This window comes from Cibotium barometz, chromosome 48 (assembly GCF_041138505.1).
Source record: "Cibotium barometz isolate CiBa-2024 chromosome 48, ASM4113850v1, whole genome shotgun sequence".
NCBI classification, from domain to species: Eukaryota; Viridiplantae; Streptophyta; class Polypodiopsida; order Cyatheales; family Cibotiaceae; genus Cibotium; species Cibotium barometz.
In genome coordinates this window covers 37,160,528-37,178,816 of record NC_141093.1, presented here as the reverse complement: position 1 = coordinate 37,178,816, position 18,289 = coordinate 37,160,528, and positions in this window count along the sequence as shown.

The following is an 18,289-nucleotide window of genomic DNA, read 5'->3' as shown; positions in this document are numbered from 1 at the left end:
TTAGATGACCAAAACGAGCATGCCATAGTTTTGCATCTGAAACTGCCTTTTCATCAGAAACTGCATTTACTGAATCTTCCACACACTTGTCATAAGAATTGAGTCTATACAGCCCACGAAACAAGGTGCCAGATGCAATAATCGTATCACCAGAAGTCAAATCATGAACAGTTCATCTGTCATCCACAAATTTGACTACAAATCCAAGTCTAGCAAGCGCAGAGACAGACAATAGATTCTTCTTTATCCTTGGCACATACAAAGTATCTGAAAGTGTGAAAGCGCTGCCATTTGTAACAGTAAGCATAATTTTACTAACGCCCTTCACTGGGTAAGAAGCATTATTGGCACATGTGACAGTATTCCCATTAGAGACAGCCTCAAGACAAGTGAACATATCACGATGCGAGGTAATGTGCTTTGTAGCACCACTGTCAAAATACCATACATTAGAGTCAACAGAAACTGCCAAACATGCATCATGTACAGATGGGTCATACTGGCAATACACGCTAAACGCCCATTCTGTATCCTGCACAACATTTGTAGAATCTGCATTTGTAGAAGCATCCGCTATTGTGGTGGCTGCATTTGACTCTTTCTTCTTTGCCTCTTTAGCCTTTAGCTTAGGGCAATTCTTAATGACATGATCATTTGCTTTACAATAGTTGCACCTGGTCTTTTTCTTACCTTTATCAAGAGCCTTCTCAGACTTATTGTTGCTACTTGTGGAAGGAGAAGAAGTTGCAGACCTACTAATAGGAGAAGAAACAGTGGAAGGAGCTGCCTTACCACTTCTTCTCTGCTGTTGGGCAGCAATAAATGCTTGATCAACTGCACGCTGCCTGGCCCTGTTTTGCCTGGACTGCACTTCTTGCAAGAGCTTGTTGACTAAAGTATCATACTTGACAGCATCAGGTCTGTCCTCAGCAAGAAGTCTCCACGTGGAAGCAAAAGTTTGATATGTCTCAGGTAAAGCATCAAGAACAGTCTGCACAAGAGAATGATCAGGAATAATCTCACCTGCAGAAATCAACTGTTCTTTGAGATCTTTAATCTCAGCAAGAAAAACATTCATGTCATCATCTTCTTGCATAATCTTCAATTCTAGCTCTTTACGCAAGTAAGAGATTTTTGCCTCGTTACGACCTGCATACAAACCAGCTAGAATATCCCAAGCCTGTTTTGCTGTTTTAGCTGAACGAATATGTGGGGTGATGTTATGTTTAATAGAAAGTGCAATCAAGGCATGAGTCTGCGCATCTTTACCATCCCAACGAGCTTGTTCAGTAGTGGGTAAAACAGCCAACAATAGAGCTGCTAGATCCTGCAACATCCTCAACAGATCCTACATCCACAGAACCTGGACGTACATCCATACCCTGCACAATGTTCCACACTCCTTTTGCAACCAAAACATGCTGCATCATGTATGCCCAAAGTGGGTAGTTGCTGTCTCCATCCAGTTTGTCTTCAGCAGACAGCATGCGAAATACATCATTGCTGTTATCAGCCATGGCCACTGACTGAAACTGATGCAAAAGCTACCTGTAATGAAGCAAAGACTGAGCAGAAGACAACTTGTGCTATGTAGCACGGTCCACAATAGAACACGTATGCTTGTTTTGCAGAAAACTGCACTGTCGAAATTTCTCAATCGGAGAACGTGAGTCGGAGGGTGCTGGCGGCGTAGCCCTGGGAGCCGATGCCTGCTCTGATACCAATTGTTGGAATTAGGGTTGCAGGAAAGCACACAAAGCTTGGAGAAGAAGAAGCAAGAATGCACACAACACAAAGTGTATTAGATTGTGTCAATGTACAAAAGATAAGTTAGCCCTAGAAGGATGGACGTATATACAAGCCGGGGGAAAAAACCTCCTAAAGAGGGAAAAAGTACCCCGGCGGTCCTAAGTGTGTTCACACACATCACTGCCTATATATATATGGCAACAACACGCTGTCCCCTAACTGAATTTCAGTAGAAAATTGATAGAAATTTAATCGCATACCCGTGGAAAAACCCACAAAAATGTATAAAAAATACATTTATAATCATAAAAATGCTCAAAAAATTAGGAAAAATTTTCTAGAAATTCAGGGAATCCATTCTACCAAAAATATCCACCATAAAATATGTGGTATTTTTGTAAAAAAATTCCATTAATGCTTGATTTTAACCATAAAAAATAGGAAAAAATAGCATTAAACTCACGGAATTCCCCCACAACGTCGATTCGTGTAGTAACACGCATTCTAATCTCCATATCGACGATCCACGTGTAATTCATAAACACAAATCAACAAAATAATATTTTTATTAGTAAATATTAAAATTTACTTAAAAAAATCAACAACAATTAAATAGAGATTGCTCTGATACCACTATTAAAACCCTAAGATCTCTCTCTAGATAATTGTTATGCATAAACATGCATGAATCAAGCATAAACTCAACCACCCAACCACCCCCGAGCCCAAGGGATGCACACATGAATCATAAATGAAATACATCATACCTCTACCTTGATGTTCCATACCATCAAGAGGTATAACACAATCCAATAGCATGTAGTTATAGTGTGAAATGGTAGGTGAGTAGATATGGACCTCTACACAAGAGACCATAGCATAAGCCTCCAAGCCCCCCAAGCCTCCTTGAGTGTGCCCCATGCCCCTATTATATAGGAGGGCCCTCAAGTGAATCTTGACTTTCCATTCCCCATGTGTGACCCTTGGATACCTGACCCTAACCTTAATCCTTAAGGTTAGTCCTAACCCATGCTTCACTAGAGCTTGTTCCCATGCTCCCATGCTCACAAGCCTAATGTGGGTTAGCCTCCTAGTATATGCACACATAATGTGCATATAACATAGCACATATAATGTACATATAACAATAATGTATGTATCACCATTAAGTGTATTGTATTACAATATATAATGATAATGTATGTAAACTGTCTAAGCGAGAGGTATTATAAATTGTCACTTGGTAGGGCTACCATGATGATTTCATTGGAATGTTTTTTATGCTTTAAAAAATGAAACGAAATTAGTGATGCTTCAAGAGTTGGTTCCAGAACAGATTACCAAACTTAATAATTAAAAAAAGGAAAGCATAGTAGTTTCTAAAAAAAACTTCATATCACCTTGTTTTATTGGCTTTCCTTGGATAAAAGACAAGGCTTGATGAATGTATATTCTCAAATATCAAAATATAAAAAAATCTAAGGAAAAACAAAAGTTGCCACCTCACAAAAGTTTTTTCTTTTCCTCTTGTGATTCGCAAAAAACATAGTGTCTTGCTTGCATTAGCATTTACTTGATCTCTCTGTACTTTGCTACACTAATCCTCTCTTGACTTCAATTTAACATTGACATTGCCAAATACGATATTATGTGTGTGTGCATGTGTGTGTATCACATAGAGAGAGAGGGAGAGAGAGAGAGATTAAATCATTATTATTTCTTTTAGGTACTTTATCATAGTTTTAAATTATATATATATATATATATATATATATATATAATAGTAGATATATTAGATTTATTAAATTTATTATTATATATTTATATTTTCAATTTATACACACACACATACGTATACATATATTCTTGATTAAATAAATTTAAAATAATATACCACTATTTTGTGTATCAACATTTGCAGTATTTTATATTGGCAAGGATACTAAATTATACATTCCCACATGCGTGGATTTGTACCTCCTATTCAAGAGGCAAGGGCGCTTCTCAAGTTATATATATATATATATATATGTATGTATAGAGTGCAGCGGCCTCTAGCCCTAGTGGTAACACCCTGAGCCTAGTCTTCAATTCAAACCCCGCTAATAAACCACACTATTCTCCATAATACTATCACGTGCTCGAGCACAACGGAGGGCCGGGCTCCCCCGCTTGAGCGTGAGGGGAAGCGGTAGTGCGCGGTCCAGTGTCGAAAAAAACCGTTCTTTAGTGTAATTTTCACAACGGAGGGCCGGGCTCCCCCGCTTGAGCGTGAGGGGAAGCGGTAGTGCGCGGTCCAGTGTCGAAAAAAAACCATTCTTTAGTGTAATTTTCACAACTCAAATCGAGAAAAAGTGGTTGTAATTTTGGCTAGCCTCAAAATTTTAAAAATTTAGTTATAAAACGGGTTAATCTATGCAAAGTTTCAATGGTTAGGAAAAAAGCATAACAATAATTAAAAAAACTAACCTTTGGAGAACCAACCATCCTCAATCTTCTGAAAACATGAGCGTCTGCATGCAGATGCCCTCAACAACAACAACAGGGCAAATCATTTCCTATTCATCACTAGTATCACAATTATCATCGTTTTCTGCTTCTCCTGCAGTGCACTTGCTGAAGCTTCCATTAATCAGAGCTTATGTGGGCTGTTCAGCAAGGAGACCCCTTCTCACTGCCACCAGAAAGAGGCAATACTCATCATTGTTGGGTCCAAGAATCCATGGCCATCTCTTCTCTGCTGCTGCTACCACTGCTACAGTGGAGGTGGGAACCCAAGTGGAAGATTTGAACCACAGCAAGAAGAAGGACGCAGCTGAGCTTACCCTAGAGCTCCTTGAATGGCCTCGCCTTCTGCACATTGTTTCCTCCTTTGCAGGCACCTCATCAGCAAAAGAGATCATCCAAGTAAGCAAGCTTCTACTCTGCATTTATCGGCTCTCTCAGCTCTGCTCTTAAGTTTCTTAATTCAAGATCTTCATAATGGGATCCTGCACTCAAATTTTGCACTTCAAAAGATTTTTTTTTTTTGTGTGTGTGTGTGTGTATTTTTCAATTCAGGAATTCCGAATTAAACTCTCTAGTTTGATGGTATTACATTATCTTCTTTTTTTTCTTTTTTTCTTTTTTTGGGAGGGAATTTGCATAAAGAAACAAGTATTGCAACAAATATTTTAAATGGACTCTGCACCTTTTTAAAAAAATATGCACTTTCCTTTGGATTTTTAAAAGGAACCTGCACCCCTTTAATCTACATCTCTTTTCTTGGGGAGGGGAATTGCATTTAAATAAAGAAAAGAGGAAATTTGCATGTGATGTGTGAATGATGATGCAGGACTTTACACTTCCTTCCACTGCACTGGAAAGTGAGAATCTTCTCTCAGAAACCACTGCAGCCATTGACCTTCTAGCGCATCTAGGAAACAGCCTAGATTTTGGAGGCATTCAATCAAAATTGGTGAGTAGCAAATTGAAAGTTGTTAAAAGCATTAGAAAATTATTTAGCTCGGAAGCATTACCGAAATGCCTTAATCCTATCACGAATTATTCATACATTTCTTCTAGCATGACAAATTTTGGGTCTGATAATGCCACAAAATCTCTCTTTTGGCCAAGTTGTAAAGCTTTGTGTAAGTATGCTGTGCCCCTTTCTATGGTTTCTGAGTTTCTTTGGATTTTATGTGCGCATGCAATAATTGCATGTCTGACCAATGGAACGGCGGGTACATTGTGATATGGTAATGGTAATGATCGTTGCTGAGGAATAACATGCTTTGTCTAAATAATAAATAGAGAACCACCTTTGCTGCACACCACAAATAACACGGGAAGGTAGAAGTCCCTCACTGATAGCGATGATGTTATGTTGCCAGTCACTCAACGAATGGGTTGTACTATGCCCAAAGTGATGTCTGGTGCCATTGCAAACATACATCATTTGTCTATCCATGCAGCTTGAGCTCTAAATTCAGCACCTGCAGGCGTTACCGAGAGCTTGGCTCTGCTGTGGTGTGCTCAAAGAGCATAGGCTTTAAGCACCTTTGTGATATCTTCAGTTCTAACCACTGTAAAGTAACATTCAAATCTGTAAATCCCTCCAAATAGCTCTACTGGAGTAGCTTTACTTAAGGATTCCACGGAGACTTTTGGGGTTCTAGGCCATACTTTTCTTTGGGCTTTTTGCATTGCTGGCAAATAGCTGCTTTGCCCTCTGTCTGAAGGCTTTTTTTTCTTATTCAAATTGAACTAGCTTTTCAAACATAGCAAGTTGGCGAGTCTTTTGGCGGACCACTTGCTCTTCTCGAAGTTTCTATTCTGCCATCACTTGCAACTGGGCCATTTTGCCGGGCTTGTTATCCTTGCATATGGACATGGAAGTGCTGTTGTTGACTTTGCAACACTTTGCATCATCATGTGCTGCATCTGCAATTATGCAAGAAATGACCTATGGATTCTGCTGGCCTGAGGTCCTTAGGAGTGGTTTACGGAGAGCATGTTGGACTTTCCACCACCTCCAAGGGTCTCCTAATTTGCAACACTTGCATCATCATGTGCTTCATCATGACACTTTACTTTGGGGCCAAGTAGATTCTACTTCGATAAGTATCATTGCTCATGTTTATTGGCCTTCACTTGCTTCAACGGCTCCCACAGTGTTTGCTGCACAACCGATATTCTTGCCTGTGTCCTTGTAGTCAGCTGCTAAACAACACCCCCCTATCCCTCCTGCGCCCCCCTTCCCCCTTCTTGAGTAGATCCTTTTGTAAATGCAATTTAGTACCTGCCGGTAGGCAGCTTGGTGTTTCCGGCCGAAGGCGTTACAACTTTGCGGCCACAATATCAATGGGGGCTGCGGGGATTTGAAGCCCCCTACAACAACCCCAACTCCCCCACCCCTCCCTCGCCCCCCTCATCCCTCCCTCCCGCAGGGTGCCTCTTCTCTTTTTCAACACACACAAAAACACCCCAGCCTAAGAGTGAAGAAGGGACTTGGGTTCCAAGTGCGCTAGCAGGCTCCGTGGTGTTGCTGCGCCTGACCCGAGCAGAGAAAACCTATACACGGGAAGCGGAAAAAGCAATGTTTGCATGTCTCTTGCATGGTTGCAAGTATGTTGAGAATCCCAGGTATTGTTATTGTGGAATTGCTAGGGTTTTGATCTCAGTTGAAAAGGTATGGTGTTTTTTTAAGTTTTCTGTCAGGCATTTTTGAACCGTGTGGTCTGAAGTTTGGAAAGAGAGTAAAGTTGTGTGAGAGAGGGTGTATGCGGGAGAGATGTGTGCAGCCATGCTTTAGTCGCTTGTGGGAACGTTAAACAGAGGAGCCTATAGGGTGGGTGTGCAGGTGTGCGTAGCCGAGAGAGGGATAGGGGTGGTATGAGTTGTCAGAATATGCAGCGGAGATGATGACCAGATCTGGGAACACGAGAGCAAAACGCAATGCAGAAAATCGCAGCACAAGAGAGAGAGAGAGAGAGAGAGAGAGAGAGAGAGAGAGAGAGAGAGAGAGGCGTGTAACTCTGCTCTATATACACAAAAGAATCCCGGAATGATACAATGGTGACAAGGGGGCCATTTTATATGGCCCCCCAACAGCAGTCGGGGCCTGCTGTAGGGCAGCCGACAGGGCCTGAAGGACTCCACGACCAGCAGCAGCATCAGTCGGCCAGCTGAGCATTGTCGGCCAGCAGCTGAGAGGTCCACGACCAGTCATACACAGTTGGCCACCTCCAGCAAGTAGAGTAATGCAAGCAGTTGCAGTCGGAAATGGGGGAAAAATACGGAGAGGGGGGAAAAACGAGAAAACACCTAATAAGGGCGGTCACACCCACAACACAGGCCCTGGTGTATATGTATAGACAGGAGATGACTTCTAACACCCCCTCTCAGCTCCTGGCTGTGAAACCAACCACAGGGAGCTTGGGTGCCACCTGAGCAAATCCTGAAATAGCGACTTCGTGAAGAGGTCCACCGTACTGTCCTCCGTCAAGCAGAACTCTAGCAAGATGTCATCAGCAACGATCTGTTCACGAACAAAGTGCCTCTGGATGACCATGGGTTCCTCCAGTGGAAGCCCAATCCTGCAATGCAACCTTTGCAACCTCACCACCTCACGAGCAGCATCACAAGCAGCCCGGTACTCTGCCTCTGTCGACGACAAGGCAAAGGATGACTGCCTCTTACTGCTCCATAAAACTGCTCCTGGGCCTGAAGTAGATCCCCTCGTATCCGGATCTCCTCCCCAAACTGAGTCACTCCAACCGTGGAGTCGGACTCCATCAATCAATCCCCCTCCTGTGTACAGGAGTCCATGATCCTTCGCATGCCGCAGAAACCACAGGAAACGCAATCCTGCCTCCCAAAGAGTCATCCGCAACCATGAGCTCAATTGCCTCATCAAGAAGCTCCTGTTCAATCTGGTGTCCATCAACCAGATCAATGAACCATTCTGCTTCTGAGTCAAAGAGGCATCACACTGCTCACAAGGATCAACACCTGTTACGGTGCAAAAACAAGTCCTGGAAACTTGCTGAAGACCACGCAAGGCCTTCTGAAACCTGTCAACCACCCCCTCTGAATCTGGAACCACAAAGCCTAGAGAAACTACCTCGTTCTGCAAGTAATCAATTGCCACCTGCTTGGCTTTCCGAAAGGTCCCCGTGGAAAGAACATCCTCATCTACAGGAGTTTCTTTGTCCCGAATACTACGAGACATTAGCGCATAAGTTACCTGTTCAGTTTCCTCTGACTGACGAACACAAGAACCACCAACATCAGTACTGGAAAGTTCTGCCAACTGCTGCCATCAACTGGCAAGCTATCCACCATCTGGTCCTGGAAAGCCTGCACCTGCAGCGTATCCACACTTAAGTGGCCATTACCAGACTGCCACTCATCACAAACCTGAGGACCTGGGAGAGAGAGTGCTGAAAGCTTGTAAACTCCATTCTCCACTCCGCCTTCCCAAACCACTTGGCCTGTTGCTTTGTCCCGGAGAGCCACAAAATGCTCATCAAACTCCACCCGTACGCCAGTCTTGCAAACCTGATGCACTGACAATAGATGAAAACCAAGTGACGGAACATACAACACCTGGGAGGAATGCTTCCCACCTCTGCCATCGGGAACTATCTCCAACCTGCCCTCACTGTGAACTGGGATAGTGGATGTATCCCCAGTAAGAATGTGACTAGAATACTTACAGAGATCCTGTAAATCTGAACAGGAAGGAGTCATGTGCCTGGAAGCACCACTGTCTAGAATCCACTCCCGAGTATCCGTTGCGGAGAATCCTCCAACCTCCTCCTTGCCTGAAGAAAACGAAACATCGATGTCCATCACCTCCAGGTGCACAAAAGCCGGAGTCTTCATGATTGCTGCTGAGGAATCTTCACCCTTCTCGGTCTTCCGCTTGGGACACTGCCTCCAATAGTGGCCTTTCTTGCCACAATCATTACAGGTCCTCTTTGCCTTTAGTTTCTCGCGGTCAGTAACGGACTTCTTCTCAGAAGACTTCTCCGATGAAGCCTTCCCTTTGCTCGTGTTACAGCCTTTCGACCGTTGGCCAGTTAAGGCCTCCGAACCTCCACCCTGAGGAGGGTTCGTGAATCGTTCCTCCTGGTCCAAGACCATGGGCACAAGCTCCTCCCACATGATGGTGCTGAGCCTGCCACTAGTAATCAAAGACCAATAAAATGCTGAGTACTGAGAGGGCAAGTGTGACAGCAACGTTATGGCCACGTCCTCTGACGATATCTCCTTCCCAGCCTGAAGAACTTCCTGCTGACGAGCCTGCAGCTTGTTAATCGTCGACTTTGCAGGGCTCATAACCCGCATTTGTACTTCCAAGGAAATCCTCTTCATGGGTGATACCGTGTTGTAAAGAGAGGCCAAATGCTGCCATATACCTCTGGCTAGCGTCATATGCTTTACATGATTGATTACCTGCGGTGTGCAATTGAGAAAGATAAACGAACGGACCATGGTGTGAGACGATCCCACATTTGTGCCTGTGCCTCTCGGTCCCTTCGGATCGACGCTAACTCCCCTTCCTCTACTTCCGGCCGTGGAACCCCAACAACGACGAAATTAGCGTGGTCGTAAGACTCCAGAACAGATTCCATCATAACCTTCCATATGCCGTAGTTGTTCCCGTCCAACTGACGGTCCACCGGGAACGTGGGGAGTGTCGGGATCTTCACATGCCTCTCGGCCATCTCTAACAGAACTGCCATTGCGGGGATGTACTCTGAAAGGGTGGGTGGCTGGGAACAAAGAAGAACTAACACCTGCAAGTGGCTGTCTAGTAAATCAGCCCGCCGTCCTCTTACTTCTCCTCTTCCCAAACAGTCCCAAATAGTCCACCAATCAGCAACACAACAGTCCCCCTCTTGCTCACACAAATCCCAAGAACTATCTAGAGCCTAGGCTGTGATACCATGTCAGAATGCGCAGCGGAGATGATGACCAGATCTGGGAACACTAGAGCAAAACGCAATGCAGAAAATCACAGCACAAGAGAGAGAGAGATAGAAGCGTGTAACTCTGCTCTATATACACAAAAGAATCCCGGATTGATACAATGGTGACAAGGGGGCCATTTTATATGGCCCCCCAACAGCAGTCGGCGGCCTGCTGTAGGGCAGCCGACAGGGCCTGAAGGACTCCACGACCAGCAGCAGCATCAATCGGCCAGCTGAGCATTGTCGGCCAGCAGCTGAGAGGTCCACGACCAGTCATACACAGTCGGCCACCTCCAGCAAGTAGAGTAATGCAAGCAGCTGCAGTCGGCTATAGACAAGGACATCCCGCCACCTCAGGGCTGCCTCCCAAGCCACCAGAAAATAGGGAAAAATGGGGGAAAAATACGGAGAGTGGGGAAAAATGAGAAAACACCTAATAAGGGCGGGCACACCCACAACACAGGCCCTGGTGTATATGTATAGACAGGAGATGACTTCTAACATGAGTCGCCTATGGACTGTATGCAGGGAAGCGCATGCCTCTTATGTGCTTGGCTACAGTAGCATGCATAAGGCTTTACATCTCTTACCTAGGCAAGAGGCAAACACACATGAACCAGCCATCTGATCAAGCACAGCCAGCCTGCTTGTGCAGCCAGAACAGGCAGTACTATATGGTCTGCCATGTGGCAGCTGTACAGCAGATGTGCAGTAGGGGCGGCCTTGAGTTCAGGGTGGCTGTATGGAGAAGAAGAGGGGCACTACAGGAAGAAAAAGCATGCACATGAACAAAAGCATAAGCACACTTTATATCAAAAACGTTTTTTAGGCACTCATGACTTTTTTGGGTTTAAAATTAGGATACATGTGCTGGATGTTCTTAAAAAAACGTGATAAAGCAAGGGAAAAGCTCATGCAGGATTAAAAAAAAAAACATAAAACCCCTATTTTTGGTAAAAACGTTTTTTGTGTGTTTTTTTAATAAAAAAAGCATGCAAGGGCAAATCTCTTATGAGAAAATGTTGGGCACCAAAAAGGGCAGGTTCGTTTTTATAGGCACACATACGATGGGGCTGTTTTTACAAACACACATTGAAAAAAAAAAAAAGAAGAAGAAGCTACACCGCTTTTTTGGAAAAAGCATACAGAACATTTCTGGAATTTAAAGAGGGTGTCTCTTTTGGTTATTCCGTCACACACACTGGGGCAGGTTTCCCCCTCTCCCCCCCCCCAACCCCCCCCACTAGCCTCAGGCCCAAGATCCTCCCGTAGTTACCATTTTTCACCGCCCATAGGTGATGGAAGCACCTAGTGGGTTTATCCGCCCATAGGCGATGCTGCCGAGGACGCACCTTGTGGGGTTTTGAACCGAGGACCTCTTGGTCCTAGGCAAACACCTTCACCACATGGGCTATCACCTCATTGGCACACTAGGGTAGGTTTCATCCTAAGGTTTTACTCTTTCCAGCATTCATTTTTTAAAACCTGTTGACACGGGAGATATACATGCCTGATAGCATACGCTTTCTTGGGACTTGTGGGACGGAGGTTTATTTAATTTTTTCTATCTCTTTTCTTCTACCTCATGTCAACTCCTGCTAGATTACTTTCCTTCATGGTCTTTATCATCATGTGTTTTGTTTGCTTGGACAATGCCTGAGGTTACTGTCTATGTTGTCCATAGGCTGGGGATTCCTGGGCACCCGATGGACATGTATGTGCACACCTATTTGGGACTGATAGGTGGTCTACATGTGTTTTGCAGGTGGTAAGTGTCCTCAAAAACCCAATTTACAACTTTATGATTTCACATACTAATAATTATGGGTGCAGGTCCACACTCACTTATAAGTGACTGGACAACTTATAAGTTATTCACAATGGGGAGGACCAATTTAATACACATGGCGGCCATAGATGAGCACTGGACAAGACTTGGGCCAACTGCTTGTAGGCGCCTCCTTCTGGACCAGAAAAGCACATGATTAAGCTATTTTCAGCGGGGAGACTCTATTAGTGGAGGGAACTCCAGTTTTGGATAGGCGCCTGCTTTCTGGTGCATGGGAGGAGCTGGTTGACTAGTTCTACAACTTCCTATAGCCATCTACCACTACCTACCACGGCGGAATCAACCAAGGGTGTGGCCAAGGCTGGTCGACTTCATCTGGTGGCTGTTTTTGATGCTGGCCAACTGTTTACAGCCCTAAGAAGCTGCTGGTCATGGCATCCGGAGACAGGGAAGTGTTCGATTTGTGGGAGGGATATCCTCTATTGATCGGAGACCATCTGGCTTGTGAACTGCTGCTGGTCGACTTCCCTTGTGGCTTCTGAGAGCTGGTCGACTTGCTCTGTGAGCCAGATAGGAGGAAGATGAAGATGCAGAGTTGTCCCGGGCTGATGTGGGAGTGCTATGGGCTGTCCATGGTTGTCCTACGTGTGCTTAATGTCGGGAATGCCCTCTGGTTCTGAAGATTGACATCAAAATTTAGCATATGTTTTGTTTTGTTTTCAGATTGTACTGGAAGAATAGGTGCGCTAGCTTGTGGAGAATCCCTGGGAACCCGCAAAGTTGTATTCGGAAGCAAACTCCTTTTTGGTAATCTAACCATAAGGGGGGTGGGAGAGGTGTCAGCCCATCTTCTGGCCGCTAGTGTGGTGTACTGTGTAGAGCTGACATCTTTCTTTTATCTGGCATGCTTATGTGTTTATTCAGTTTTCATGATTGATAAGATTTCCGTGTACAACTGCCCTTCTGTTACATTGGTATCAGAGCTTGGCTTTCTACAAAGCTTGTCCCTTATATGATGCTGGATATGGTTGTAAGGGGTCATTATGTGTGAGAGAAGGTGAAACCGGCCTTTGGTAGAAACCAAAGTGCGGTAGACTAGCAGTCACCTATCCAATTGTAGTCCAGACAATTAACAAATAAACAAGAGCTAGAATGCTCCAAAACAAAAATGAGAACGACACCTGTTGGCCCCAAAGCTTGGCACCTCTTTCGGTATTTCTTTATTCAATTTCAATGGAAAAGTTTAACTGAGTACAACAAAGCCAGTCAAGGAAAAGAAACCTGCATGTCCAATCTGGCAATCCTCAAGACCTCTTAGCATAGAGGATACACATGCAGATCTGTGTCCCACAAAAGCAACACACTGCCGTCTCCTCTAATCAACCAAGACAATGCAACAGGGAAGCCTTGAGCACGCATGTGGCTGTTCCATGATCATAGCCTCAAACTCAGCCAAAGAATAAGTCCACCATCTAACTCTGTTTCCACCCTTCAAACTGCCACACCCCTCCTCTCACAAAGGGCTAAAGCAACAACTCTGAAGCAGTCGTAAGCCAGTGGAAAGAGAGAGAAAGATATTCAGCAGATTCGCTGCTATCCCTCAGTCCAATCCTCCCAAAATCACCAGCCCTGAGAGTATAGAGTATGCTGTCCTGAAAGTGCAGCCACCCGCCTTTGCCCTCTAGAGCTCACACGAGGGAAAGAGAAGAAGAGAGAGAGAGAAAGAAGGATTCAACTTGCACCAGTTGCACTGTACAGTTCTGCACTAGCCGGCCTGTGCCAACTGACCAACAGCCGCCTGTTAGCAACCACGTGTACTTGCTGGCTTGCACTGCCTGCGCAGAAAAACTGCAGGAGCAACCGCCTGTATGAGACGCTGCCTGTATGAGACGCCACCTGTACTAGCCTGTACCAGTCCGTACCAGCCGCCTTGTAGCTGAAAACTTCAGCAGCCACCTGTTCGAGACGTCACCTGTACCAACCTGTACCTGCAGCACTTGTACCAGCCTGTACCTGTCCGTACTAGTCGCCCTGCAGCCGCCTGCGTCAGAAAAACTACAGCAGCCACCTGTACGAGACGCTGCCTCTACCAGCCTCTACCTGCAGCACCTGTACCAGCCTGTACCTGTCCGTACCAATCGCCCTGCAGCCAGCCGATTCTCTTTTCCAAAAGCAAGAGAGAGAGATGGAGAGGGAGGTGTGTACTCTAAAAATGGAGTAGCCCCCCCCCCCCCCCCCCCCCCCCCTCTCCATAATTATCCTAGTGGCCCTTAAAGTTTTTAAAACTTTCTAAGGGCCACCCAAGGTTATAAACCTTATAAAGTTTAATCCCTTGGTCCCCCTTCACACTTGGGGTTGTCCACACCTGTTACCTTTTTGTCCGGACACCCAAGTATGAATCTTTAAAAATTTATCTTGCTCACCAACCACCATGCCCACACTTGTGTTGTTCCAATTTCACAGGGTCATGACATACCCCCCTCTTGAAAAATGGCAAGCGTCCTCGATTGCAATCTGGTGATACAACAAGACATCCAAAGTGAAAAGTACAATATGGCAAGATCAGCGTCCCAATCTCTCTAAGTCATGCATATGTAGCAACATTCACTGCAAACCAATGGTGTAGTAATAGTCCAAGTTGTATACCACTGTGAACCATACACAACCACGACATCCAATGTGACTAGTACACGTATATCATAGAAGTCCCATAAACAGATGTACTGTCAACCATCAGTACCAAGTTTAGTTTGCGTGAGGAAATAACGCAAGGTCTGATGATCTGTCTGCACAGTGAAATCAGCCCCAAGCAAATAGTGTTTCCATGTAGAAAGAGCATGAATTACAGCCAACATCTCTTTCTCATAAACCTGTAAATGCTTCTCGGCATTCTGTAATATACGACTCTCATAGGCTATAACATGTCCTTCCTGCATGAGAACTACCCCAATGCTGTTCCCACATGCATCACACTGGACAACAAAAGCCTTTCGGAGGTCAGGTAATACTTAGTTAAAGCATGAAGGGGCGAAGCAATCTCAACAAAATACCGTATGTACCGCCTGTAATAGGAACACAATCCCAAAAAGCTGCGTACATCATGCACGGTCCTCAAATCTGGCCAATTGAGAATTGCTTCCACTTTCGAAGGATTCATACGGACTCCATGTTTAGACACGATATGCCCCAAGAAGTGTATCTCTTCCAAGAAGAACTCACTCTTCTTGCCATTAATGGCCAACCTATGCTTCTGGAGTTCTTCAAACACAAAGGCCAAATGCTTCCTATGCTCCTCCTTTGTGCGTGAATGCACAATCATATCATCAAAGAATGTGCCCACAAACGCTCTATGAGGCCGGAAAATCCTGTCCATCATCTTGTTAAATGTGGCAGGAGCATTTGTCAAACCAAAGGGCATGACCAAGAACTCATATAGCCCAAAAGTGGTCCGAAATGCTGTCTTATGCACATCCTTGAGTCTAATGCGTATCTGATGATACCCGCTTTTCAAGTCTATTCGACTAAAGACTGTGGAGCCCTGTAAGCGGTCCAATATGACATCGATTCTCGGAATAGGGAATCGATTCTTGATGGTGTTCTTGTTTAGCGCCTTGTAATCTATACACATGCGCCAAGAACCATCTTTCTTTTGCACTAAGAGCACCGGTGAGCAAAAGGGTGATGAGCTAGGCTGGATCAACCCCCTTTTTTAACAACTCCTGTACCTGGCTCATAATTTCCTCTTGTTGGGCTGCACTAACACGGTACGGCGGTCTATTTGGTGGGGTACTCCTCGGAATTAGATTAATAGCGTGATCTTTAGGCCTTTCCGGAGGAAGTTCTCCTGGTAATGACTCGGAAAAACAATCCTGGAACTCACGTAAGAAATCAGTCCTGTCTTTATCTAACATAGACAAATTAGATTTAGACTCATCATCTTTTGCATCCTTTACAAAAACCAAGTATGCGGAAAGATGCTTTTTCATTACTGATGAAATGGCTGAAGCTGATACAATAGGAACAGATTAATCAAGTACGCGGAAAGATGCTTTTTCATTACTGATGAAATGGCCGAAGCTGATACAATAGGAACAGATTCCCCTTTAAGCTTTACATCCAAAGTATGCTCTTTCCCTCTATGAGTCAAAGTAATCTTCCTGTTATACGTATCCACCACCGCATGTACTCTATGGCACCATGGCATACCCAACAAAACATCACACCCATCAAGTGGCATGATAAAGAACTCCTCACTGTCCACATAACCCTACACATGAAGCTTGAGCTTCCCAATAATAGGGGTAACGGGTTCTGCATACCCAGGACAAGCCATATTAGCCTCATACAAAGGCCCATCTCCTCTGCGCGGATCCCCAATCGGCCAGCCAAATCCGGTGAGATAAAGTTGGCTCTAGCACCTGTGTCAAAGAAAATCAAGGCATTCTGATCTCTCACTTTGCCCCATGCCCTGCACAACTCAGTCTCTTCACCACCTGGCTGTTCCCCAACAAGATCAGGAACTAATCGTGCAGAAGGCTTTGGTTTTTTAGACTTGGACTCCCCTTTAAAGTTAGAGTCCTTTTGGGACTTACGCTTGGGACAATTAAAAGACATATGTCCCTCCTCTGTACAGAAAAAGCACTTCCTAGCATCCATCAAAGCCTATCTCTCCTCAAGAGTTCTTTTGGGCATTGGTAACTTCTTATACCGCTTCTCTGTAGACCCTTTTGCATCACGCGAAGCATGCCCTGACTTTTCAGATTTCTTGCTTGAGCTTTTACTTCCTTTAAATCCAGATCAGACTCAAGTGAGTAACGCATTTGCCGTCATAGCATTCTCTATCATCTGTGACATATTTGTTACTCGAGTCTTTATGCAATAGTCATGCACTTCCTTGGGCAGCCCACAACAATACGTCCTCCACCTGCTCAGACAAAGGCACTGCACGATAAGAAGTAACTAGGTGTACAGCTTCCCAAAACTTCTTATTATAATTCTCAAGATTTTCACACTTCGATGCATCCAACTTGTGCCATGCTGTCATTACATCCACCTCAAAAGTAGATGTGAGCCACACGGAAGAGAACACTTGTTTAAACTGTATCCACATAGATGGTGCTATGCCCTGCAAAAGAAGAGTGGACCACCACTGCAATGCATTGCCCTTGAGAAAAGTCGCAGCTTTTCTCACCTTAGAGGATTCTGTGTAATTTCCACCAGAAAAAGCGACATCAAAGTGCTGTAAAAAGGTAAGTGCCTTTAGCTTGTCTTTGGCCCCGCTGAACGTGTCAAATTTCACTACAGCTCCCCCTTCCTTATAATCCTTCGCCTTACCCATAGGCTCACCCCCTTAAGAAAGTTGATGATGGGTCCTGGAAACGGAACCTTGAAACCGGCCTCTGGTAGAAACCAAAGTGCGGTAGACTAGCAGTCACCTATCCAATTGTAGTCCAGACAATTAACAAATAAACAAGATCTAGAATGCTCCAAAACAAAAATGAGAATGACACCTGTTGGCCCCAAAGCTTGGTGCCCCTTTCGGTATTTCTTTATTCAATTTCAATGGAAAAGTTTAACTGAGTACAACAAAGCCAGTCAAGGAAAAGAAACCTGCATGTCCAATCTGGCAACCCTCAAGACCTCTTAGCATAGAGGATACACATGCAGATCTGTGTCCCACAAAAGCAACACACTGCTGTCTCTAATCAACCAAGACAATGCAACAGGGAAGCCTTGAGCACGCATGTGGCTGTTCCATGATCATAGCCTCAAACTCAGCCAAAGAACAAGTCCACCATCTAACTCTGTTTCCACCCTTCAAACTGCCACACCCCTCCTCTCACAAAGGGCCAGAAGAAACAACTCCGAAGTAGTCGTAAGCCAGTGGAAAGAGAGAGAAAGATATTTAGCAGATTCACTGCTATCCCTCAGTCCAATCCTCCTCAAAAACACCAGCCCTGAGAGTATAGAGTATGCTGTCCAGAAAGTGCAGCCACCTGCCTTTGCCCTCTAGAGCTCACACGAGGGGAAGAGAAGAAGAGAGAGAGAGAGAGAGAGAGAGAGAGAGAGAGAGAGAGAGAGAGAGAGAGAGAGAGAGAAGGATTCAACTTGCACCAGCTTGCCTGTACAGTTCTGCACTAGCCGGCCTGTGCCAACTGACCAACAGCCACCTATACCTGCTGGCCTGCACCGCCTGTACCCGCTTGCGTCAGAAAAATTGCAGTAGCCACTTGTACCAGCTTGTACCTACAGCACCTATACCAGCCTGCACCCGTCCGTACCAGTCGCCCTG